The following is a 27,441-nucleotide window of genomic DNA, read 5'->3' as shown; positions in this document are numbered from 1 at the left end:
GCCCAGATGTCTGTCCATCGACTGATGAATTGATAAAGATGTGGTATGTGTGTGTATACACACACACACACACACACACACGCACGCACACACACGCACGCATATGCACACACACACACACACAAAAGAATACTACTTGGTGATCAAAAAGAATGAAATCTTACCATTTGCAACCACATGGATGGAACTAGAGTGTATTATGCTAAGCAAAATAAGTCAGGCAGAGAAAGATAAATAGCATATGATTTCACTCATATGTAGAATTTAAGAAACACAAGCGATGAACATAGGGGAAGGGAAGGAAAAATAAGATAAAAACAAAGACGGAGGCAAACCATAAGAGACTCTTAAATATAGAGAACAAACTGTGGGTTGCTGGAGGGGAGGTGGATGGAAGGATGGGCTAAATGGGTGATGGGCATTAAGGAGGGCACTTTTGGGATGAGCACTGAGTTATATGTAAGTCATGAATCACTGGGTTCTACTCCTGAAACCAATACTACACTTTATGTTAACTAACTTGAATTTAAATTAAAAAAAAAAATTTTTAAAAGAGTGAATGTCATAAAAATGTTGACTGAAAAAGCCAGAAGTGAGGGTCTTGTAGGATTCCCTTTATATAAAATTCAAAACCAGGCACAAAACTAACGTACGAGGTTAGAAGCCAGGATAGCTTACCCCAGGCAGAAAGTGGGTAGTGACTGTAAGGTGGTCAACAGGGGGTTTCTGGGACACTGAGAATGTTGTTTCTCTATCTCAGTGCAAGTTACATGGATATATTCATTTGTCAGACAGCACACTTAGGAAGTGTATGTACACTTTTCTGTATGTATGTCATGTCTCAACTACAAGTTCTAAAAGAACAAACAACCAGTTGCTAAAGAGTTAATGAAGTCTGATACCATTTATGTGAAATTCAATAACATGCAAAATTAAATAATATATTGAAGAAGCTAATAATTGATAGTATTATAAAGAAAATCAAGGGAGTGATAAACCCCAATGATGACTACCTCCGAGGTGGATCAAAGACCAGATTAGCGTTTCATAAATATTAATAAATTTTCTTTCATACATGGGGTGGTGAAAATACAAGTATTTATTGTATTACAATTGTTATTCTTTATACTCACCAATATTTTATGAATATTATTTTGATATTCAATATTTAGTAAAAGCAATGTCTAAAAGCTCTCTGCGTCTGATGCCAAACTTTATGACTTAAAGCACATATATTTCCCAGTGCTGGATTCGGCTGGAGATTGGTTTAGAAAATCTATATCATCATTTTTAGTGTCTTTAAATACTATTAATTATTCTATTGGTTGAATTAAATATTGGGGAAACAAAAGTTTCTAGTTAATCCTGTGTGAACCAGTTAACAAGGAAATATCCACCAATCTGCTAATTTCAGAGGATAAACAATTACCAATTCAGAAGGACTGCATTCCTAAATTGTGTTTGCAAAAGGATTTTTGGGGTTTGGAAATACTTTTTCCCACAAAGCAAAGCTATACATATTGGTCAAATTCCCATCTGGCTCAAGATGTATATTCAACTGTAATATAACTGAATATAATACAGAGTCTTATATTCCTACATCGATTCTGGAAAATGAGGCCCAACTTCTACATGAGAAGTCAGGATGCCAACACATAACCCGCTATTACTTTAGCTCCATCCAGCCTCTCAAGTCAGTAATTCTGCTGTAGTATCTAGAGAGATTTCCTCCCATAGTCCATTCCCTTATTACAGAGGTCAATGTATGGGAAATAATGTATAAACCAAGCATGGTCATATGCTTCCATGAAAGCTTCACAGAGAAGCTGAGAATTTATGAAATAGGTAAAGGGAGAATTTAGTAAAATTAAGCTCTCAGTTACTGAATATTTACTACATACCAATGATTTTTCTTTTTTTTTTTTTAATGTTTACATATTTTGAGAGAGAGAAACAGAGCATGAGTGGAAGAGGGGCAGAGAGAGAGGGAGGGAGATACGGAATCCAAAATAGGCTCCAGGCTCTGAGCTGTCAGCACAGACCCGGACAGGGGATTCGACCTTGGGAGTGGTGAGATCATGACCTAGGCCGAAGTCAGACCCTTAACCAACTGAGTCACCCAGGCGTCCCCCGCCCGAGGATTTTTCTAAGTAGTTGTCTTGCATAAACACATCTCCCTGCAACACCTTTATGAAGTAGATCATTTAATATCCACATTTTCAGCTGAAGACACTGAGGGACGTGGTATCTCATCAAATGTCACACATCTAGTAAATGGTCAAGCCAGATGTGAACTGGATGATTTACAGAATCTGCCAATTTCTACGGTGTAGACATTTCCATCACAGTTGACTTGAAGCTATCCACATGACGTCACCAAACACTGGGTTGGAAGGAGAGATTCACAGTTGGCTCTAGCAATCTGATAGGAGTCAGCTCTAGTGGAAAATTGAACAAAGATTTATCTAGTGCTTTTTGTTTACCAGAAGTACTATGCTAAAACAAAAAAAAGTACTCAAGCTTTTTTAATGATGTTTAATGTGTTGCCCTTAGGACAGTGATAGTATGAATGGAGAGACAATATTTACAGCCATGAAATATTGAATAGCCCATATATGTAACTCTAAAAAGGAATGATGGCTCATACTTAATTGCCAAATAAATGTTATAGATATTTGTTTAGAGGTGGAAAAAATAGCAGCGGTCTCTACAGACAAGTAAGATTTCATGGAGAAGTAGTAAGTTATTAAATCATTGCAGAATTTGCATGGGCGGAGAGGAAACCATTCTAAAATTTTTTTTAGATTTTTTAATTTTATTTTTGAGAGAGAGAGAGAGATAGAGTGCAAGCAGGGGAGGGGCAGAGAGAGAGGGAAACAGAATCCAAAGCAGGCTTCAGGCTCTGAGCTGTCAGCACAGAGCCCCATGTGGGGCCGGAACCCATGAACCACGAGATCATGACCAGAGCTGAAGTCAGACACTCAGCCAACAGAGCCACCCAGGTGCCCTGAGAAGAAACCATTCTAGACAGAGGCAAGAACATGAACAAAAAGTGCTATTTAAGTGAGTTAATGTTCTTTGAAATCAGCTCAGTTCACTAAAATCAGACTACAAAGAGAAATTGTAGAACCTCTCTCTCTCAATGGAAATTTTTTCAGTTATCTGGATTACTTTCAACACTGATCTGCCAAGAGGCAAGAGGACAGACCAGATGACCTTTTAAAATCTTGTCTAAGTTAGGGGCGCCTGGGTGGCGCAGTCGGTTAAGCGTCCGACTTCAGCCAGGTCACGATCTCGCGGTCCGTGAGTTCGAGCCCTGCGTCGGGCTCTGGGCTGATGGCTCAGAGCCTGGAGCCTGTTTCTGATTCTGTGTCTTCCTCTCTCTCTGCCCCTCCCCCGTTCATGCTCTGTCTCTCTCTGTCCCAAAAATAAGTAAAACGTTGAAAAAATAAATAAATAAAATCTTGTCTAGGTTTGCTAGTTCTTACAGTTATAACTCATTAGCCTTATTGGTCCTATAGCTCTGCTTTTCTAGAAAGGCATTAATTGAAGAGAGCATTTGAAGTCTAATCTTTCAAAATGTGATGATGTTCTGGAATGCTGAGAATCTTTAGCTAAAATATGAATTTCATATCCTTTTTTGTTAAACTGCGAATAATCAATCCGTTTGGTCTGTTACACTGATGTTTAATGTGTTGTTGGCAGACATCCTGAGAATTGTCAATACAGTTCAACTGGATGGATACTATGAAGCATCAATGAATAAATGTCAGTTGACAACAACACCATCCAAGAGAATCAACAAGCAATTAGAGGGAGAGGAGCAGAAGCGGTTTCCGTTCAGGTTTCTCTCTAACTAGGGAGAAGGAGGAGAAAACCACTCAAGGACACAGAGGAGGGAGGAGAGGCAGGGGCTGAGGACAGAGACATCTGAGGACGGGAGAGAGTTTCAAGAAAGCGTCCTTTGCACTTGCAGTTTCTTGCGCCCGGAACATTTCCTTTAGCGTATGCACCCTCATCCTTTCAAGTGTCACCTTCCCAGACTGTGTACGTGAAATAGCGATCTTTCCCCCCACTGCCCCAGTTGGTTCCCTTATGCCCCTTCCGCTGCTTTGCTTTTCTTCGTTTTGCTAACAGTTCATCATTTGGTGTATATCTGCCTCTTTATTTGCTTTAATCTGTCTTTCCCCCAACTCACACGTATGTTAGAATCTCAGCTCCATGAGAGTTTGTCTGTTTTGTTTATGGCTAAATCCCTAGTACCTAGAACACTGCCTTATACACAATAGGAACTCAATAAATAGCAGTTTGACACAAATAATGAAAAAGAGGTCATCAAACATAGCAGAGGTGTTCTAGTACCTTGAATAGACGACGCCCACAACAGCCATCAGCTAAATTAAACACACCTCTATTGATTACAAGAAAAATCAAAATGATTAAGTAGGAAGAAAATAGCTTAAGCCACTGCCAGCAGCTGAATAAAAACAAAAGAAATCCTTAAATCCTATTTTTGGTTAATGACACAGTTAATACAATGAACTTATATCCTTACTATAAGGTTCTTGTAATTATATCCTTGTGTTTTACAGTCCTAAGAAGAAAAATGTCCCGGTGAGTGTGGGTTACTTTTTAAAACTGCCAAAAAGTTTTTGGGTCTGCCAAAATGTCTCTCAGACATTGTGGTAAAGGTATTTTTTTTTTAAATCTACATTTATGCCTTTCCCAAAAAGGACTATTAAAAAGATATTTAAGTATTGATTGTTATATCCAAGATTTTTAATGCTTGCTTGCAATAACTGATAATTATCTTTTGGCATTTTGTAAGAAGGTCTATAAAAATTCCTAAAATATTCACTTGGAAATATGTAAAATATTAATGTGTACTTCACAAAGCTGGGTGAAACCATTTCAGGGCTCTTTAAAATCTTTCATATTCTTCTGTCTAAATAGTGATTTCAAAATATCAGGAAGACATCATGATGTTGACTGATCTTTCATAATTCAACTTGTGATATACGATTTTTTGCAACTCCAAGCTCAGGATGAGCCAATCTGCAAAATTTGCCCATTGCTAAGGGAACAATTACTGTTAAATTCCCATTTATATTAGCTTCAGCTAAGGAAGTAGACAAGTTAAACAAGGATAAAGAATGCTTAAATTCTTGTCAAGAAAATGGAGTGGTAAAGAAACCTTTAAGTAGTTAGAGAAAATTTGTGGAGAAGAAGATGAATATTCACAGTGAAATACTAGTATATACTCTATGATCATAATTAACCAACACCCCTCCCCTTGCATTATCTGATTTATGCTTTTTCATAGTGAACAGAATGCCGAATGGGACATTTCTTGATGCTTCAGAATTAACTATTGAGCCCAAGTCACTAGGACCCAAAGCTGAAGACAAAGAGAAATTGAGTACCCACACTACCATTGTTTGGATGGACAAGGATGTATATAGGTTTGTTTGTGCCAAATGGGTACTGTGGAAAAGAGCAGTCGTCGAACCATCTGGACAGTAGCTTATTTAAGAGGGCTGCCTCTAGGGTTGAACCTGGGAGTGGAAGAAGAGAGACCATTGGAAGAGGCTGAACTTCCACATTAGGAAAAAGTACTAGCTTTTGAATGCCTGTTGCTCATTAACCAGAAAGGCAACGACCCCCAACAGTCAATCACATAAACAGGTTTTGCCCTCTTTTCATTATCCAATTGTTCAATTACAGGTTAGAGTTTTTTAAAGCCCGCATGATCCGATTTAAAACTCATGACACTCCTGTGAGGTAGGCATTTTAAAAAATCATACCTTTTTTTCAGATTAGCAAACTTGGAAATGGACTCTGAGAAGTCATTCAGCCAGTCCAAGGTCATACCGTTACTGAGAGAGCCAGGACTTAAACCAACTTTTTTTTTCAGTTCCATATGCCCTTATATGTATATTTAGTATCTCTTATGGACAAGACATTATTAAATGCATTAAGGAACATATAAATAAGTACAAGGTGGTCCTTGCTCTTAAATAATTCTTAAGGACGTTGTTGGGAGAAGATCTTAAGCAGCTTGGGTGTGAAGACAGCGAAGGGATGATTAGTAGGAGATAACGCAACAAAGAAAGCTAAACTGTGCTCATTAGAAATGAACAGAAGTTTTGCCAGGGTTTCCCCAAGTACAGATGATCCAGAGTCTCAGGGAGAGTAGGATGTATGGCTGAATGACTTAGCAGAGGGACTTTTTTGATTTTGTGTTTTTGTTTTTCCCAGTATTCTATTATGAAAAACTTCAAACAGAAGTTGAAATAATATTTACAGCGAATGTCTAGATTCTACACTGATATTTTATTACACTTGCTTTAGTGCACATCTATACATCTATCATCCCTATCTCTTCTGCAATTCATCTTTCTAAGATGAATTTCGGAGTAAATTGCACGCATTGGTACAACTGCAGGAATTTTTATTTCTTTATTTTTAATTTTGTTAATGTTTATTTTTGAGAGAGAGAGAGAGAGAGAGAGAGAGAGAGAGAGAGAGAGATTAAGTGGGGGAGGGGCAGAGAGAGAGGCAGACACAGAATCCAAAACAGGCTCCAGGCTCTGAGCTGTCAGCACAGAGCCTGATATGGGGCTGGAACTCAAGAACCGGGAGATCATGAGCTGAGAGGAAGTCAGATGCTTAACCAACTGAGCCACCCAGGAGCCCCAACTGCAGGAATTTTTTTTTTTTTTTTTTTTTAGAAAAAGGATATGTTGTATTCAATCTTAAGTTCTTTCCGCTTGCACTGTAAATCTTCATTTCTCCTTACCATCAGTAAAACTCACTATGCATAGCAAAGCTTTTGTCAGAATGGTGTTTTTAACTAATAGAAATGAAGCAAAACGGCTGTGTTCCAAGTGTAAATAGATGCAGAAACTGAGATAAAAGAATATATGAGACAGAGTGAAGAATCCAAACTTAGTGGAATCAGGAAGTCAGAACTAGAGGTGACCACAAAAGTATAAACTCCCTGGAATTTGGAGAAGTCTTGGGAAGAGCGTCACATTTTACACAAGGTGGGAGTAGGAATTTGAGCCCATCTTATTTAGATCATTTAAGGGCCAGGCAAACACCAGTTGACAAGTAGATTACCACCTCTTTCTCTGTTTCCATTTATGGGAGCTAAAGTTGTACCCCTGGAGGCAACACCTGCGATGGGAAGGAGGGGCAAGCAAGAGAGGAAAGAAAACCATAAGCCAGAGGCGCCTGGGTGGCTCAGTTGGTTGAGCGTTAGACTTTGGCTCAGATCATGATCTTGTGGTTTGTGAGTTCAAGCCTCCTGTCAGGCTTTGTGCTGACAGCCTGGATCCTGTTTCAGATTCTGTGTCTCCCTCTCTCTGCCCCTCCCCTGCTCATACACTGTCTCTCCCTGTCTCTCAAAAATAAATAAATGTTAAAAAAAATTTTTTTAAAGAAAAAACCATAAGCTGGCTACTGACAATGGTTCTCCCCTCTTTTCTCCATCCCCCCAAGCCTCCATAATTCTTCTTCCTTCTGTCTTCGCTCCCTCCTTTCCTCTCTGCCTCCCTCCCTTCCTTCCTTCCTTTCTTCCTCTCTCTCTCCCCACCTTCTTTCCTTCCTTCCTTTCTCTCCCTTCCTTCTTTCTTTGGAGGGTGAAATAGAGAAACAGGAGGAGATAGGAGGCAAAAAGGAGAGCTAGAAAGAAGACAAAGGGAAAAGGAGAAAAGGAAGTGATTTGGGATCTGGACACCTCTCTGCCTTCGAGGCTGATCTTGCTAAACACAGATAAAGACAAAGAAAGGAGGAAACAAATGGGGGGGGGGAGGGTCAGCAGAACATGGAATAAAGATTTAAGGTGAGTTAGAAAAAAATGTTTTATTCAAGCCTAGGGATGATGCCGGAACGTGGTAAAGTAATTCTTGTTCCTATTTAAGGATTAGTAACAAAGATATCACATTATATCTAGTTGCCAATCTCTTCAAAACCTTGCTCTTCACATATCATCTTTCGAATATTTATAATGTTGTTATGTGTACTGCTTTTATTTGGGGGGAAATTGAGGGGAAAAGGCAATGAAGCTACTTTGTTAATGAAACCTATAGCTGAGGTCTGGCTGTTCAGACTCTAACAACTACAGTGATAATAGCTGATGTGTGTTGAGTACTTATTATGAGCACTTCTACATGGATAGCCTCACCTACTTTTTACTGCAATTACCCGCAGCAAGTATAGCTGATAGGTGAGGAACCCCCGGCCTTGTGAAAGAGGCTAAGTAACTTTCTCAAGGGCACACAGTTAGGGAGCAGTGAAGCTAAGCAATCTGACTCTTCATCTTGTACCCTTGACTGCTACAGACGGCCCCTGAGAGGACGTTTTTGACTTCCGCGTGACGCAAAAGCCGTATGCACTCAGTAGAAACCACACTTCAAATTTTGAATGTGGATCTTTTCCCAGGCTAGCAATATGCTGTGTGACACCCTCCTGTGACACTGGGCAGTGGTAGAGAGCCACAGTTCCCTGTCAGCCATGCGATCACAAAGGTAGACAACTGACACGCTTACAGCCATTCTGTCCCCATACAACCATTCTGTTTTCCACTTTTGGTAAGGGGGGTATTCAAGGAATTAAATGAGATATTCAGCACTTTATTATAAAAGAAGATTCATGTTATGATTTTGCCCAGCTATAGGCTAACATAAGGGTTCTGAGACTGATCAAGGTAGGCTAGGCTAACCTAGATGTTCTTTAGTTTAGGTGTATTAAATGCATTTTTCTTTTTTTTCTTTTTTTTTCTTTTTTTTTTTAACGTTTATTTATTTTTGAGACAGAGACAGAGCATGAACGGGGGAGGGGCAGAGAGAGGGAGACACAGAATCGGAAGCAGGCTCCAGGCTCTGAGCCATCAGGCCAGAGCCTGACGCGGGGCTCCATCTCACGGACCGTGAGATCGTGATCTGAGCTGAAGTCGGACGTGCAACCGACTGAGCCACCCAGGCGCCCCTTAAATGCATTTTTCAACTCACCATATTTTCAACTCACAATAGATTTTTTGGGACATAACCCCATCTTAAATGGAGAAAGACCTATACATTATATTTCTGTGTATCCCAGAGCCAAGGAGGTAGGTCAGTGGAACTCCTGACAAAGTTATAAGGAGAAAAATAACTTCACATAGTCTGGATTTCCAAACCTGAGACCATTTAATTACAATCCTTTGAACCCTCAAAATGTTTTAGGCATAATACTAGCTTCACTGTTAGAGGCAGGGCATACTGTGGTAAGATAAGGTCCCTGTCTTTCAGGACTTCAGCGGGTCAATGTTGATATTCTTTTGCTTTCTTTTTATTTAATGTTGTAAGTTTAAAGATAATTAATTGCACTATACCTATATTTAGTGTATATGTGCAATTCATGAATAAAAAAATCAAAGGAACCTAATTGTATATGTAAATCTTTAATTTTGGCTCCTTAGAATATTATATGACTAGCAAAATAATTGGATACACATGCCACACACACAAAAAAGGTATACAGATGGCTCATAATGCCATTCTTAAAATGTTAACCAGTATCACAAGTCTGGCACCATCAGTCAGGGGGGAAATGCAAACGAAACCCACTATGTGATACCATTTCACACCTACTAGAATGTCTGTAACCAGACAGATAACAAATGTAGGCAAAGATATGGACAAACCCAAAGCCTTGAACCCTGCTGGTAGGAATGTTAAATGGTGTGGCCGCTTAGGAAACCAGTTTGATCATTTCTTAAAAAGCTAAATACAGATTTACTGTATGACCGAGAGGTTCTACCCCGAGGTTTATCCCAGGAGAAATGAAAACATACATCTACACAAGTATGTGTAAGGATTATTCATAGCACCATTATTCATAATAGCCAAAATATGGAGATGACCCAAGTGACCATCAGCTGGTGGATGGATAAACAGAACGTGGTCTCTTCATTCAGTGGATATTGTTATTCAACAATAAAAGGTGATGAAATACTGCAACATGCTATGGGATAAATGAGCCTTTAAAAACATTATGCTAAAGGAAAAAAGCCAGATACAAACATCCAGAATAAGCAAATGCACAGAGACCATAAATAAATTAGTGGTCATTTAGGGCTGGGAATGGGAGCAGGGGTTAACAACATATGGGCATAAAGGGTTTTTACTGGGGTGATAAAAATGTTCTAACCGTGGATTATGGTGATAGTTGTACAACTCAGTAAGCTTATTAAAACCATTGAATTACAGAATAAAAATAAGCAAATTTTATGATATGGAAATTATACCCCAATAACTCTTTAGGAAACCCCAGACAATTATGTGACCAAAAATCTCAGCTATCCTAGTTAATATTACTAATTATTATTATTAATATGGAAACTATTTCTGTTTTATATAATATTTATTTTAACAAATGTATTCAATAGTATCTAATAGGTGAGTTTTCTTAAGAATAAACAGCCCTGAAATCAACACGCAGGCCTCTTTTACCCCCAAATCAGAAAATCAAAGAGATATTAGAGCATGCATTCAAAGTGTAAAGGGGTTTTTGTGTTTTGATTTTTTTCCAAATTAATATTACAACTTCTGGGTCTTCCTTCTCTTCTGACTCCCCCGACCTAAAGTCTCTCCTGTCTAGGACTTATGGTAGAACTGTTACAGGGGGATTGTACACATAATTATTTCCCCCTTTAACAAGGAAAATACTATATTTGTTATTTTACTATATTTTAAAATATAAATAGCAAAAAATAAAATGTTCGATCAGCTTTATGTCCCCCAAGGGACTGCCAATTTCTTGAAGGCAGAGATTAGAGATTATGTAATTCTGAATTCAAAATTCCCTAGCATGTCTAGTACTGCTTATACTGTGGAATCACATGAGATGCATGTTCTTTTAACTGATTGGAAGCAAGTGTAAGAGCCTAGCTACACCAGAATTTGCAGGTTAGAACTGGGACCTGGTGAAGAGGTAAGCCACCAACCAAATGGATTAAACCATTTTGAAGTATCAGGTAAATACTTACCAAGGAAAACCTGTCCCCTCTATTATCCCGTAGCATGTGGTACATATGTAGGACCCACAACGACTTGTTTACAGGTCCATTTGTCCTGTCAGCCTGTAAGCTCTTCTAGGGTGGGAGCACGTCTTTCTTCCTCTTTTACTTGTGAGAGGCACTGAATTCGTATTTAGTAAATAAAAAGTTGAGAGATACCTGATCAGAGGGAAGGGAGTCTGAAGCCCTTCTGCAGTAATAGAGTTATGAATTTGAAAGAAGTGGCTAAATGTTGTATCTGCGAGTAGTTTTTGAAGGAGTTTTCCCCGGAAGAAGAGGTGCACCCCCTTGGTGCACAAACCCAGTCTTCTTAGGGAGCCTGGATCCCCACTCAACCCCCTTCCACCCAAGGGCTTTCGTGTCTGTTTCCACTGGTTCCTTCCCTTTTCCCTCTAATCTAGCGTCCTTTTCTGGTGTATGTGTGGGCACGGGGCGGGGGTGGGGGTGGTACTCGATGACAAAACAACCGGACTTCTTTCCATTTACCCAACTACCTCTTCCCCCTTTCCTCCTCTTTCCTTCCTTCCTTTAACTGCTAAGCTTTCTCAAATGCACGATTATTCAAAACATTCACACTCACAACCCTGCCACACCATCAAGATGAGTTATGCTAACATTGACGAGTTTCTGACTGAATGCAGAAGCCATTTCTCAGTATCTCATCCACTTTAAGTTCCCTGTGTTTTAAAATCTTTTCATAGAGCAAATGATTCTTTTACGAAGTGAACAAGCACATGCTAATCGATCTGTTTCCTGTAGTTGTTCAGAAGAAAGGCAGGTTTCCAGGTTGGGGGCCTGCCAAGGAGAGCCCTCTGAGCCTCCTCAGAGTTGGAGTTGAAATTTGGGGTTTGGCTTCCTGGCAACATTATCACTATTCCAGAGCTTACTCACTCTAACTCATAAGAGACCCAGAAGAAAAACCAAAATGCTGAGTTATTGATTGGCGATGGGGAAATATAACTGTTGGGTGCAATGACCCTTCCTGTCAACCTGATCATCATAGTATTTGAGAAGCTTCATGGAAGCCAGAGTATGTAGATTGCTGGTCCCAACAGAATCAGGATAAGGGGAGTTAGCTACCGAATTCAAATTCTTGAATGATATTAGGACTCTGATAGCTTGACCCATTTATCTTTTCCCCACTCATCTCCACAGTATAGACATATGCTCTGTCAGTTTGTTCCAATTTTGCTGTTTCTATGCTTTGTGATGAACTCACCTCTCTTCTTATTTACAAGGTATTTTAATCGGGTTTTAATTAATGTGTATCAGCTTGTATCTTTATCTCTTCTGTGATCCATCATTTGCTTCTTGCACAATTAACTTTCAGAGGTTCGTCTTATCTGTTAAGTGATTGAGGAGAGTCTCAAATGTGCACTTGTGAATGGTAAATATGGATTTCCACATATTGCATCATATTTATTAAAGCAAGGCACACCTTGATAAACCAACCTGATCACCCACTCACATATTTGGCTGTAAAATAAGTCTTTACGATATTTCTAGACCATGACTGTCAGCCTTTCTATTGTTTAGGGTATTCAAAAGAATACCCTCCAGATTCTGCAAGTAGTTCCAAATTATTTGAGCAAAGGCAACATTGTGGGAACGATGATAGTAGAGAATATCTGTATTATTGGTGTGTAACATAAAAATCACGGTCATTGGGGCGTCTGGGTGGCTCATTCGGTTAAGTGGCTGACTTTGGCTTAGGTCATGATCTCATGGTTTGTGGGTTTGAGCCCTGCATCGGGCTCTGTCCTGACAGCTCAGAGCCTGGAGCCTGCTTTGCATTCTGTGTCTCCCTTTATCTCTGCCCTCCCCCGTTTGTACTCTGTCTCTCAAAAATAAACATTAAAATTAAAATTAAAAAAAAAAATCACACTCATGAACATGTGCCCAGTTGTAGAGAAACTATTGAACTAACCATGACTGGCTACCTTCAAGTTTTATTAATATTGACTTACTATTTGTTCCCTTATTTTGTAATCCTTTAGCACTTGTTGCAAAATAAGCAGTCGCAAGGGCCAAAGGTGTAAGAAAAATTTATGGGAGATTAACTTAAAATTAACGAAATTCAAGTTGTAAACTTTCTCCACGTGAATTGAGGAATGACTACCTTATTTAGTTAGAATGGGATAATAGGGGCGCCTGGGTGGCTCACTCCGTTAAGTGTCCACCTATTGAGGTCATGATCTCACAGTTCCTGAGTTCAAGCCCCACATCAGGCTCTGTGCTATTGGGATTCATGCTTTTCCTGCCTCTCCTGCTCTCTCTCTCTCTCTCTCTCTCTCTCTCTCTCTCTCAAAATAAAGAAACTTAAGAAAAAAAGGGATATTAGTGCAGGAGCATAATTTGAGAACTGCTACTATATAGTGGGTTAGTACTTTTGATGCAGTGCACTGCAATTTTATTATTTCTCTATTATAAATGTGGAAATTGAGTAGAGAGGCAAAAATGTTTTACAGTATTTGCTCTGTAAAATCTGGAAGAAAGGATTCTCTTTGCTCAAATTTGTAAATCTTATATGATACCCATTTCCAGAATGGAAAATTCCAGAATCTTTTAAAATCTTAAGGATATTGTTCTGAATAAATATATTTTACCATAATATGGAAAATGACTAAAAAAAATTACTAGAATGTGGTTGAATAGCATAATATCATTTGTTTACTTATTGGGGGAAGCCGCAAGTTCTACAGAAATTGTTTAGGGGCGCTTGGGTGGCTCAGTTGGTTAAGCGTCTGACTTCAGCTCAGGTCATGATCTCATGGTTCTTGGGTTTAAGCCCCACGTCTGGCCCTGTGCTGACAGCTCAGAGCCTGAAGTCAGCTTCAGATTGTGTATCTCCCTCTTTCTCTGCTCCTCCCCTGCTAGTGCTCTCTCTCTCTCTCAAAGATGAATAAATGGTAAAAAAAAAAAAAAAAAAAAAAAAAAAAAAAAAAAAAGTTGTTAAAAGGGAACTCAAAACCACCTGGAGGGGATTACCTGGAGGGCTTGTTAAAACAGATTGATGTGGAACTCCACCTCCAGTTTCCAATTCTGTGGGTATGGAGTGGGGTCCAAATTTGCATTTCTAACAAGATGTAAATGCTGCAACCACGCTTTGAGGATCACTGCTCTCTATACCTTTGGCTGCCTTCAACTTAACAAGCCCTTGGTTATTTCTCTCCTATTCCCCACAGTGGCTCAAGAAAACTTTATTACCTCATACCTATTTTACAGTATGATCCCCGCTTCTTCAGCATCCCTGCTTTCCTACATTATAGGGTAAATTTGGGTCATTGGGTATGAACCGCTTCAGGTTCCTACTCCTTTCTTCCAGTCTGTCCCTCTTCCATTTTAAGGTCCATTTCCTGGACTGTTGATCAAAAAGCTTCCAGTCTCTTCCGGGATCTATCTAATTCCATCTTTGCTTCCTAGAGATTTTCTAATCAGCCCTCTTCTACCTCGAGTGTTCAAACTTTTCCTCTTTATGAGTTTCTTCTCCAAAGCTTGTAAACAAGTTCAAGCCCTTGATCTTGAAAATGTATCCTGTGACCCTAAATATTTCTCTAGCCAAGCTCTTTCTTCTACACAGGACATGCTCTTGGGAAGAATAACACACTTGATTTCTCAACTTCCTGATTTATTCTCCTCAAGTCACTACAACCAGGTTTCTAATCCTACCACTGTATAGATGCTTCTGTACCCAAGGTCACTTTGAGCTGGCTATGCACTGTTGACACCAATTCTCCTTAAAATTTTTAAAAAATGTTTTTATTTATTTTTGAGAAAGTCAGAGAGAGTGTGAGCAGGAGAGGGGTAGAGAGCAGGGGGACACAGAATCCGAAGCAATATCCAGGTCATGAGCTGTCAGCACAGAGCCCGATGCAGGGCTGAAACCCACAAACCACAAGATCATGACCTGAGCCGAAGTTGCAGGCTTAACCGACTGAGCCACCCAGGCACCCACCAATTCTCATTTTAGTGCCATTCATCTCTCTTTGAAGCTCTTTGCTCTCCTGGTTTCTGTGACACCATTGCCTCCTCTGTTTTCTTTGTAGATTCTTACTCTCCCTTTTCCATTGAATGTGGGTGTCTAGAATCCAATCTTTGACTCATTTTGTTCTATGCATGCTCTCTCGGGCATTTCATTGCGTTCCTCGGCTTCAGTTCTGTTCGCACAGATTCTTCTGAGAATGTTCTTAGGTCAAATCTAGGAACAGGGCTAAATTTTTTTACACTTAAAATTAAATTAAATTAAATTAAATTTAGTTTAAATTAATTACATCTAATCGATGTATACGGAATGCTGTATGCTGTGTGCTGCTGGTTCCCAAACCTAAATGGCTATTTACTTTCTTGAGCTGCAGACTTTAGCTTCTATCTCTACCCTTGTGTCTGAATAGTCTAGTTGGCTCTTGGTGGTAGCCATCTGAAATTTTATATGGTCACCTTAAACTCAAAATGTTCAACCTGCCACTCAGCAAGTTGAGAAACCTTATAATTGTCCTCGAATTCTTTCTCTTTGCGTTATTTCCATCCTCATATCTTACCAGTAACTAAGTCTTATAAATTCTATTAATGTTAATATAAATTAATATTTCTCCTTCCTGTCATCTTCTATCTCCTGTCCCCACACAGAGCTTTGTGAAAATGCTTTTGGGTGAGGGGCGCCTGGCTGGCTCAGTCGGAGGAGCATGTGAGTCTTGATCTCGGGGTTGTGAGTTCGAGCCCCAGGTTGGGTGTAGAGATTACTTAAAAATAAAATCTTAAATAAAACAATGCTTTTAGGTAAAATTTAGGAAGAAGGTTAAGTTCTACATCTGAGTGGATGTTTGTGAAATAAGGACAGTTGGAAGCTTATCCACAAACTTTATCTAATAAGCATAAGTGGGAGTTCAGATGGGACCTTGGGAATGCTAGCTTCCCAGAAATACAAAGAGACTCGGAGTTGATTACTGGGCTTGCAAATGAGGTAGAGTCATCACTCAAGCCAGTTTTAACCTATAGGTTAAAAGTGAGGGAGATGTCAGCTAATATTGGTACCACATATTACCACGGTGAGTTTGCTTTTATTTACATAACTTTGTCCCTTCCAAATTTATCAGTAAGAAGTCATTTTGAAGTCAGAAATTCTGTGTTACTTCTCATTATGTCCCCGAGACCTAACAATGACTGGTATACTTAAGGGTCCTTAAAAAATATTTATTAAGAGAATAATTGTCATACTGACATATATTTATTGATTCATGACAAATAAAACATTAATACTTGAGATAGGATCTCGTGTTTAGTTTATTCCCATGTCTAGCACATCACAAATACAAACATCATAAAAATTACTCGACAGCTCATTAAAAACTGGAAAACAATAATAACTATAAATTACCGAACATTTTCATTATGTCAGGAACTTTTCATTTAAATCCTAATAACAACCCTACCACATAGATGTCCTTATTCCTATTTTACAGTGAAAGATGCTTATTTTCTGAGAAATTGAATAATTTGTCCAGGGCATCATGGCTTATAAGCAACAACAAAGCCCATATTTTTTTGTGCTGTACCCGACTGAGTGAACGAAGCTGTTGTAAGTATATTCTAGAAAGAGGGATGCCTGGGTGGCTCAGTCAGTTAAGTATCCAACTCCTAATTTTGGCTCAGGTCATGATCTCACAGTATGTGAGTTTGAGCCCTGCTTGGGATTTTCTCTCTCCCTGTCTCTCTGCCTGTCCCTCACTCTCTCTCAAAATAAGTAAATAAAATAAACTTTAAAAAACCTTTAAAAAATACATTCTAGAAAGAGAAAATACAGCTTATGCTGTATCTATAAAAAACTAAAATTAAAACGAAAACAACTTAATCAAATCTGCTGGTATAGTTCCCCAATCACTAACAATTGATCTGAGCATTCCTTAGTCAGAATAGGTTTACTGCATCGGGCTTCAGAGTGTGAACTAGGGACAGCAGGTTGCATTAGCCATACTGTGGTATATTTCACTCATGGCACTGATTAACTTTCGGCCCTGTTGCCGAAAAAGAAATGTATATGTGTTATACAAAATGGAGGCAGTTATTCAAATAATTCACTGAAATAGATCCAGTTTTACATCTAAATATTGCAACGAAAATACTTTGAGGAAACGGATGTTCTGTGTATTTGTGTCAACTGAATTCTCCACCTTGGTGTCAGGCATTGATAGAACAACAACAAAAGAAAGGTTTGTTGTTGTTTTAACAAGGGGATGTTGAGATTTCTTCACATCTTCTTAAAACAAAAGATATTCTTTGATGAGCGTTATTATACAGGACTAGATGGACCTCTATTCTGTGAGCAGGATTGGAAATTAACTAAATAATTATTAAAGAAGGTAACAAATGCAAACTTTCCTATATTTCCATAAGAAGTTAGTTATGAAGGCAAAATAACTGATAATGCAAACATTGTACTTCATTACTTATGCCTAAAATTGCATTCTTGATCTCTTATACCTACCCAACATATCCATCCCCACTCTTGCCCATCACAGTTACTGGCAAATTCATTTTTCCAGTTTCCCAGGACACTTCAGTCATCCTTTATTTCTCTTTCCCTAGAACCCCAAATCGAATCTGTCAGTAAATCATATTGATTTTGAAAAAATATCCAGAATTTAACCCCGTCTTATGGAGTCTACCGTAATAACCCTAGTGCAAGCTACCATCACCTCTTACCTGGGTTACTACAATAAGACCTGTACTCTACAGACTATTTTTAACCCAGCAGCCAAAGTAATTATTATTATTCTTTTAAAATTTACTTATTTGGAGAGAGGGAGAGAGGGAGAAAAAGGGAGAGGAGAAAAAGAGAGAAAGAGAGAGAGAGAGAGAGAGAGAGAGAGAGAGAGAGAGAATCCTAAGCAGGCTCCACACTGCCAGCATAGAGTCCAATGTGGGGTTTGAACTTGCGAACCATGAGATCATGACCTGAGCTGAAACCAAGCTTCAGAAGCTCACCTACTGAGCCACCCATGTGCCCTCAGAGTAATTACTTTAAAGCCTAAACCACATCATGTCAATCCTCTGCTAACAGCCTCCCTGTCCAGGCACACAGGCCTTCTACCATCTGGCTTCCTGGTGCCTCTGTGACCTCCCTTTTTTTTTTTTTTTTAATGGGTCATTGTTTTTCAGCTAACAATGGGTCGTTACCCATTCCTGCAACTTACCAGGCTTGTTCCCACTTGGGTTGTTCTCCCTGGAGTGCTCTTTCTTTAGATGTCTTTAGCAATCTCCTTCACCTTCATCAAGTCATTGTTCAAATAGCACTTTCTCAGTGAGGCCTACCCTGCTTGCCCAATTTAAAAATTGACAATTCTCTCATTCCTCCTGTTCTTTGTCTCATTCCTCCTGTGCTTTGTCTCATTCCTTATCCCTTCCCTGTTGTATAAAAAATTTCCCCCTGTTCAGGGACACTCATGGCTTTCTAACATACTATATTATTTAGGCGTTTATTTAGTTTATTGTCCAACTACTCCTCTTACGTTTGATGATGGCATAAATTTTTGTCTGTTTTGTTCACTGCTGCGTCTACAGCTCCTAGAATAATGTCAGGCACGTGGTTGGCCTACAATAATAATTTGTTGAATGAATGAACTAATTAGCACCCATTACTTACACTCAGTGAACAGACCTTATCTTCAAGGGGAGAAATTGTAGAAGTTGTTTGCTTCTAGAACAAGAGGATTACATATTGAATTCAACGGGAATGAAAGCAACTCAGTTTCCATGTGTCTAGGGAGCTCAGGGGCTCTGTGAAACCCTGATATTATAGGATTCCTTTTTCCATTCCAGTCTCAAAACGTGATCATTAGCCAAAGACTAATTTTAAAAGATCCTGGAGTGTTAAATCTGCACTGAGAGGTTCCTAAGAGGCTGTATCATGATTATAGTTCTACAAGCTGCTCAGTACTGTAATTCTTAACATTCCTTCTCTCATCACTGTATTGCTCTTCCTAATTTGAAATCTATGAATGTAATTGGAAGGCATGGGAAGCCAATTTAATTACGCCCCAAAGAATTATGCGATGCACCACCCCTCCTGTATTTCAACAGATTCGATTAATGTATATTTTTCATGTTGGTCTTTCTTTTGCAGTGCATAATATCAATCCTACAGCAAGAGCCTTGAATAGTCTGTATTTTTTGTAGCACAAATATATTGATTGAATGCTGACATTATCTTGTACCACTTTAATATCCATCCTTTGGTCATTCCTGTTTTGAAGGAGCATAGAATTTTAGGTCTGCACGGTTTTAGTTCATTTGGTTTGATCACCTTATTTTACAGACATGGAAACAGAGGCCCAACAATGTTAAGTGACGTGCCCAAGTACCACAGAGCTGATTGGAACAACTTGTTCTGAAAGTAAAGCAAGCTGCAATTGAAAAAATAGTTCTTAAATCGAAACGTTAATTGAATACAACAACAATTGTAATATGCAGTTCTAAACAATATGCAGCTCTAACCAGTTGATTTCCATGGTGACTATATAAGCATTAGAAATCTGGGGTGCCTGGGTGGCTCAGTTGGTTAAGTGACCGACTCTTGGTTTTGGCTCAGGTCACGATCTCACAGTTTCGTGAGTTCAATCCCCGTGTCGGGCTCTGAGCTACAGCGTGGAGCCTGCTTGGGATTCTCTCTCTCTCCTTTTCTCTCTGCCCCTCCCCAACTCACGCTGTCTCTTAGATTAGAAATCTAAGGCAGAGACAGCAAAGAATAAAATAATTTGTAGATAAGAAGAGGTTCTACAAGCATCCTAATAAATAAAATCATGGATCACAAAAGAGTAAGAATTTTGCAGGTCACCTGAAGTGAACTATCCTGATCACAACCACATGAGAAGATACCAGTTCATCACAGAGATGTTTCCAAATAGCTTCTGGTATTTGGAGAATTGGGGCTTGTTTTATTGCTTAACGCAATCAGTTTTAGGATGCCAAGAGGCATTTTTTTATCTACACTTTCTTTTTGCACTAGTGACTCTATATGAGGGTTATTATGCCAGAGGAATGTGAACGTCTATGGTCACAAAGCTTCATTTTCCTTTAACGGCTCTGTTTAAGGGACAGAGACATTTTTGTGGTGTGATGCACTCAGTTGGTCTCCCGGTGCTTTCTCCACATGCTTTGGAAATCATGTATTTTTCTGAGAGGTGGTGGTCACGAACGTCTTAATTTCAGCAACAGCTTCATTGTTTTAGCTTTGTTATAATTAAGATACCCTAGTAGTGTTGATTGTTTAGGAGACTCTATATTCATCTAATGGAAGATACTTTGACCCTTTGTGTACAGCTGCGTTCTCAAATGACAAACAAAATTATGGCTAAATCAAATTTTAAAAATGAATTTTAATAGATTCCAGGAGGTAGGAACACTAGGATAACTCATGTGACTTCAAAGCTAAGATCTCTGCCAACAGCACAATTCACAATTTCCTAAGAGTGAATTTTTGAGTTCCCTTTACTAGTGCCTGGTTTAATTCAGTTTCCGTTCTCCATGGCTCACTTTCAGTAACTCCTGTTGTGCGTGATTATATGTAGATTAGACACCAGTAGCCTGAGAGTAAGATCTGTGTTCTATTCTGAAAAGCTAGGTCAAATCTGGCCCCCACGTGATGCAGGTAAACCGCCCATGCAAGTACTATGGCAACATTTACTGAATGTAATTTTAATTGAAACGATCTGCTTTGGGTTATATTTCCTTAGATGTAATATCAATTTTTCTCTTAACTTTCTCCTAATTATTTTCTTGGTAATGTACTTGAAAGGGCTTTTCAACTACTGTGTATATCGGTTTTCCTTTGTAAGAAATTATGAAATTGTTACTTTCTCTTCCTTATGTTCTACACTTTGCCCAACATTGCATTGAGCCCTGATCTACACATTATGGTGAGTCTTTTTATTCTAAACGTATTATTTTAGAACTTTAAGTAGTTGGCAAATAGTGAAGTATTGGGGAGATTAAAGAGAACTAAACACACAAGAGTCAAGTATGATCCAGAGGAAACAGTCAAAGAAGTTGCTCTTGTAAAGAATGTAAGCAAGTAGAAAGAAAAGATTATTTCAGAACACAAATATCCATAGGAAAATAACAAGCAGTAAATGCTTTAAAAGACCCGACTGAAGGTTGATAGTTGAATCTCTATGAAATACTTTATATTCGACGTCATAGGAGTGGACGTAAGCATCGGTAATTGTTTTCTTCCCTTAACAACTGAAAAGAATGTTAAAAACATAAATAACAAGACTTCATACACAGTGAAAGCAATTGAAGTAACTGACAATTGTATTATGGAACTATAGGTATATCACGGAAATTGAGAGCACGACGTGCAGTTAAATAGTGGGGGTGCAAGATTTAAAAATGAGGAACAGGCCAAAATCCTAAAGAAAAATAAAAATAGGATCATCCTCCCCTCCCCCCCATCCTTGAAATGGAAAAAGATTTCAATTATAAAAACGTGGTCGTTAAATGCCTGAACTTGTTACAATGAGTCTGGCGGTGGGAGTGAGGGGTATTCATCGCGGATCATCATCTCCCACGGCCTCTCCTAAGACTGTGCATGAGCCTGCCGAAGAGCTGGTGTCCCACTGTCCAGAAAGGGTTCCATATCCACACCCCGGCACTGCGGCCCCTTGGGGGAACAGGCCTTTTTGATCTCTCCGTTTCTCCTCCCCATTTTAAAAGCACAATCCGCTTAAGATCCTGGTTCACCCCAATTCCTGGACAGAACCTTACACGGGCCAATCTCTGCTCTAAAGTTGAAAACAAATTTCTCGTATCGGTCACCCAAGCCCTCGAAAATCCTAGCCCTCTCGGTTCGACTCTTAAAGAACGGCCTGGCCCTTGAACACCTTTCGGGTCTCAGCGCGACTCCACTCCCCTCCCAGCAGGCACCGCTTTGAGGTCCGCCGCTCGGACCACGGTGGCCCGCAGCGGGGAAAGTGGCTGCGGTACACTCCACTACGCCCCGCCCCCGGCGAGCGTGGCGGAAGTTGCTTGCTCGGAAAAGGAGACCACGGCCACCTGGTGGAGCGCGCATGCGCCAGAGCCCGCGCAGCTAGTGGTAGGGGCGTCTGCAGCGCTCCCTCCTCCGTCTCCGCAGCCCCCGCCCCACGGAGAGTCGGGCTCACGCCATCTTGTGCCCCCCCCCCCACCCCTGCCCCAGCCGAGCCACCTTCTCCCTTTCTACACTCTCAGCCCTCCACCCCGCCCCTTTCCAAGCGTGCCCCGGGCCGCCGCCGCCGAAACCGCACCATCTCTCCCCACATTCTCCACGCGGGACGCGCAGCCGTGCCTACAAGTGTTCTTAAAGCGGAGGTTGTAGGGGGGTGCGGGGGGCGGTGCGGGGCGGGCGGGGAGGGATCTGCGAACCGGGATGGACGGCGCGCGGCCAGCCCCGCGTCCGTGGGCCCGGCCCCGTCCTGACCCCTGCCCCGGGGCGGCCGCGGGGGAGGAATTGGCGTTTGTACTCTAGGGCTGAAGGGAGGGCGGTAGCGCGAGGCGCCGGCCGGGCTCAGCACCCGGTTCTCCCGCCGAGCGTGGAGCTGGCTCTTGACTCCTCCCCGTCGGCGGGTGGGCGTGGGGCGAGGGGAGCTGGGCAGGCGAGCTGGAGCTGGCGTGGCTGGGGCGTGTTAAGGAGCACCTTCCGCGCCTCATCTGGGTAGTGTTTTGCGGGGAGGAACCCTTAGAGAAGGAAAGTGCTTTATGCCCGGGGCGGAAGAAGAGTTAGTAGAAACCTAGCATCCAGGAAAAGGGAAAGATCGACTCTGTTTTCTGTGGGCTGAGCCCACATCTGTGACCCCTGCGGAAATTACCGAGCCTGCGTTTGCCGGGTGTTCCGGTCTGTAAATGGGGGTGGTAGTAGCCTAGCCCAGAATTGCCCCGATTATGTGAGGTAATACACTGATCAGGCACTGATCAAATTACATGTTAACGGTAATTATTTTTAGTTTTCATGTTTTACGAAATTCAAAATGACTGTGACCCTGTTTTCTAAATTAAAAGTCAAGACACTTGAAGGTCTGGTAAGAGTAGATTCATAGGAAGAGTGGAATGAAGTATCTGACAGAGAGGATACTAACATGTGTTACTAACATGTGTTGTTAATGTGCACGGGGGTGAATTAGCATAACTCCATGAGGTTAATACAAACTTTAAACTGTTTACTTTGAAAGAAATTAGTATGTATCAATAGAGGAGGAAAAGACAGGGTCTTAGTATATGTTAGGAGTCAGAACTTTGAGAACGGAAGTGCGTTAGCTGTGCACAGATTTACTTGACGACCAAATTGAGGATGGACCTCTTGGAATTTCTGGTGGACGTTTCAAAGAGACTGGATTTGACTGAACATGAGGATCAATTTTTTTGATGGTACTTTGCAAGAAGAGAATGCACCTCATTGCACTTAATTCATTATTGCAAGTTTCTTAATCTCTGGGAGTATTCAAGCAAAGATCTAGAGCAGCCTAGGTCCATAGAAGCACTGTCCAATATTGTAGAACTTTCTGCCATGATGGAAATATTCCGTAATCTGTGCTGTACTAATGTGGTATCCACTAGCATCAAGTGGCTCTTGAGCACTTGAAATGTGGCTAGTGCACTGAAGAACTTAAATTATATTTTAATTAATTTAAATATAAATAACCAAAAGTGGCTAGTTCACTGCCTTTTGGGCAGCTTAAGCCTAGAATCTAGACTTTGAGACGCGTTTCACTTCTTGATTTGATTGAATTTTAAGTCGAAGCCAATTCTTGGAACATTTATTGCCTTAGGGAATCATAATTATATTCAAATAATGCCTTTTGCTCAAATACTATAGTTCAAAGCATGGGTCTGTTAGTACTTATTTACAGCTTGACAAATTAAAGCAAATTGTTCTTTTGACTCCTTGGGTTGTACAGCTAATGCCAGATTCATCTGGAAAGCCATAACAATACTAGCTGGCACTTCCTTTAATCATTATTGTACCGTATTGTGACCATGGGGTTCCACTATCTTTTATCACTTCGGTTAAGTTTCAGTGAAAACGTTTCTACTTTTTTATTCCTAAAGTTGTTTCCCATTTGAAAGATAGTGCTTTTTTTTTGTTTTGTTTTGTTGTTTTGTTTCGTAACTTTTTGTATAATAAAGCAAGTTGATAATTTATACTAATAACCTTTGAGCATTGGGCCATTTTAGAAATAGTTTTGTGGTTATCAATATTCAAAACTTTTGAAGAGATAAGTCTGAAATTTGGTGATATTGATGAGATTCCTTTCTTTGAGATATGTAGGTTTTTTTTTTCTTTTTTAAGCACATTATTTTAGTGTGAGAATAAAACTTAAAAAAAAACAACTTTATTTTAGGTAGCACCCTTAACTCTGGCCTAGTGCCCTTGATCTCAAGGCTGAAGATAATCGTTAGATCTAGGCCAAAAACTTAAAGCCCATGAAATATGCATTTGAATAGCCCATAACATACAAATCAAAATGGGTTGCTCTTATATAGGGTGATTGTAAACTCCAACTTTTCTGGGACAGTCATTGTTTAGAGCCTCTTTATCCTAATAGAGCCCCTTTCATATAAAAAATGTCCCAGTTGGTATCACATAATAATACGGCCACCCTACTTTTAGTCTTAATACTTGTTGAAGTTTGTAATATGTAATTTTTAGGGGGATTAATTATATTGCAATCTCACAAATGTACTAAAGTATTGAGAGAATTATTGGTTGTGCACTTAAATAATAGATGAGATATCTGGAATAAGGCCAGCAAGTGACCTGTTCATTTAAACTACTGGTAGGTAAACATTTTTGCTTTTCTCCCTATACTGGATGGAAATCTTGGACAGTTTGATTTTTGCTTTTCTCTACATAAGTGATCTTTTCGTGTTTTTGCTTTTCCCTACATAAATGATCTTTTGGTGTAGGAAGCTGCAAAGAAACTTAGGCTAAGTCAGTCAAATCAGAAGATTGAGTAATCTTGTTGAAAATAATACCCATTTTATTTTATGGTTAAGTTGAATAGTGAAGTCAGTCAGAAATCTGTCTGTTATTATTTAGGATGTCCAGGAAGGATTTTGCTTATTGTTCTATAATAAAGAAAAATAATGTAGCCAAATGCCTTATTGTGTTAATTTAACTTATACTGTGGTAGGTAAAATATTTTATTGAGAGTCAAACACACTTGGTTTGAGTTCTCACTCTGCTGAGGATTAAATGAGATAATCCATGTGATGTGTTGGGTGCAGTGTTGGGTACAGCAAAGCATATAAGTCAGTGCCCAATAAATATTAGCTGTTTTAGCCTTAAGTTTATTGAATAACATATCTGGAAGAGATGTTGATGTTCTGGGATGCATTGTGGATAGGTGCAAAGAGTACTTGAGACTAATTCTGCAAACCTAGGTTTCGCCTTTTCTACCACATTCTTTCTTTGTGACTCCAGTGAAGGTGTTTAACTTCTCTGAGCCTCAGTTTCCTCATCTGTAAAATGGAATTAGTATTTCACCTCATTCCAGCCTTCCCACAGGATTGTTGAATACCATAGAGGAGAATTACATAGATTGTCTTACTTTACAAAGACATTTTATTTTAATTGGTTTTGTCTCAACTTTTCCACCTACTACCTCTAGTAAAGACTAATCTTAAATCTGCAAAAGTTGTTGTAAATTTTATTTGTAAAACAGCATAGAGTATAATAGGCTCTACCCGAGGTTGCTCTCTTTAACGATACTATAAGTCTTGGTAATGGTGCTTTACTGATCTGGTTGCAATATATTTTCTGCACTAAACAACTGCATTCTACTGCTAAGGGAGGTCCACCATTTTCATGGGCATTTGATGTGTTCCATCTCCTGTGCTAAATGCTGTATCTCATTTATTTATCCAGACATGTCATTCCCCCTTAATAGGCGATACTGATGAGGTGCTCACTTTCTGGAATGGGTCTGTTGGTTTTTTTTGCATTGTATTACTGCCTCTGATAGTATCTGGCTGATAGTGAATGGATATTGAAGGCTGAATAAGGTAATGAGTATGAAGATGGCACGCTGCCTGGCATATGGTATGTAGTAGTTGCTGAAAAAAAAATAGTGTGTTCAGTGAATTCCTAGGGCATACATTGGGATAATTTATGTGAGTGCACTTTATAAATGCAAAATATTATATGAATATAAATGACACAGTTTAGCCGTTTACTGCGAAACTGTGAGTCGGCATAGGCAGATATTTCACAACAAAGTTCACTATGACAAACACATTGTGGAGGTCTTGTGAGTTAATTAGGATCAACTTTTATTTGTATGTTCCTTGTGGGATAGTAGAAAGAACTCTGGACAGGAGTCAGGGGAACTCAGTTTTAGTCCCAGCTGTATCACTAAATAGTGATGTGTCCTTGGGCAGTTCAAGAAACCCCTCTGGACTTCAGTTTCCTCACCTGAAAAATGAGGGATTTGGATGAAATTAGTTTTTTTCAAACTGTAGTTCTGAACCTCAGATGTCTTTGGTCCCCCTCCCGCCAACTGGTGTAGTTGTAGTTTTGTCTAATTGTTTATCCACCTGCCTAAGATTGACTTTTAAGCACAGAATTCTTGAACTTTTAAAGTTAGCAAGTCTCTAAGACAACTTAATGACAAGTCCCCTGACTACTTACTATGTACAACTTTTCAGTAATTTCACATTAGTTTAGCGTGTTAAAGGAGATGGGCATCGTTTACAAATGAAAAAAACCTAAGACACTGGAATTGGAGAAGGTTAATGAATTTTTGTTAAAAAATGTATGGGCATGGATGGAATATTTCTGGTTGTCTGTCCGTCAGCTACTCTGGATCAAAGCCTGATTTTTGTTAGATTTGTGACGTTTCCCCAGTTTTTACTCTTGGCTTCCTCATTGGTAGTGGGGATGATACTTGCCTTGGAGGGTAATTGTGAAAAAATGTTGGGTAGTACAGGTGAGAGACCCTTTATAAACTCTGAGATGCGTATACAAATTCATCAAATTTTTTTTTTACATGCCTACAGTAAATCTCTAATTCCCTTTTCTTTTTAGTCACATGAACTGTGTTTTTAACCACACGAGATAGTTTATTGACTTCTTTATATTTAAAATAGACTCCTCATAAGGTTAAATATTTCTAGAACGTGAATCTAGAGTGGGAGAGAATCCTGATGTTTAAGAGAGACCTTTCTTGACATTCTTGTCAGTTACACTTACTATTGACAGTATAGTTGACTAAAAATTTTTGCCCTTATCTGAAAAGTTAACTATTAAGTCACTCAAGTATATGATACTTTATGTAAAAACAACAGTATTTTAATATGGGAAAAGTAAGCTTGCCGTTTTGTCAGGGGTTGAATGTTAGGTATTTTAGGAT

General features: G+C 39.6%; 2 protein-coding genes across 15 annotated transcripts in view; one reads left to right on the top strand and one right to left on the bottom strand.

Annotated features, from left to right (window-relative positions):
• Window positions 1-27,441, bottom strand: part of RUNX2 (RUNX family transcription factor 2) — a 330,028-nt gene that overhangs the window by 252,677 nt on the left and 49,910 nt on the right. The gene's annotated exons all lie outside the window — the stretch shown is intronic.
• The window catches only part of SUPT3H (SPT3 homolog, SAGA and STAGA complex component), a 544,169-nt gene continuing 538,930 nt past the window's right edge, over window positions 22,203-27,441 (top strand). The window contains exon 1 of one of the 2 annotated variants that reach the window (XM_045058574.1): window positions 22,203-22,405. The gene's annotated coding sequence lies outside the window, so the exon portion shown is untranslated. Of the gene's footprint in view, window positions 22,406-22,544; window positions 22,983-27,441 lie in introns of those variants that run through there. The other variant, XM_045058575.1, reaches the window with a different exon arrangement.

This window comes from Felis catus, chromosome B2, assembly GCF_018350175.1.
Source record: "Felis catus isolate Fca126 chromosome B2, F.catus_Fca126_mat1.0, whole genome shotgun sequence".
NCBI lineage: Eukaryota > Metazoa > Chordata > Mammalia > Carnivora > Felidae > Felis > Felis catus.
The sequence above is the reverse complement of the archived record's forward strand: the minus strand, read 5'-3'. Positions and strand labels throughout refer to the sequence as shown.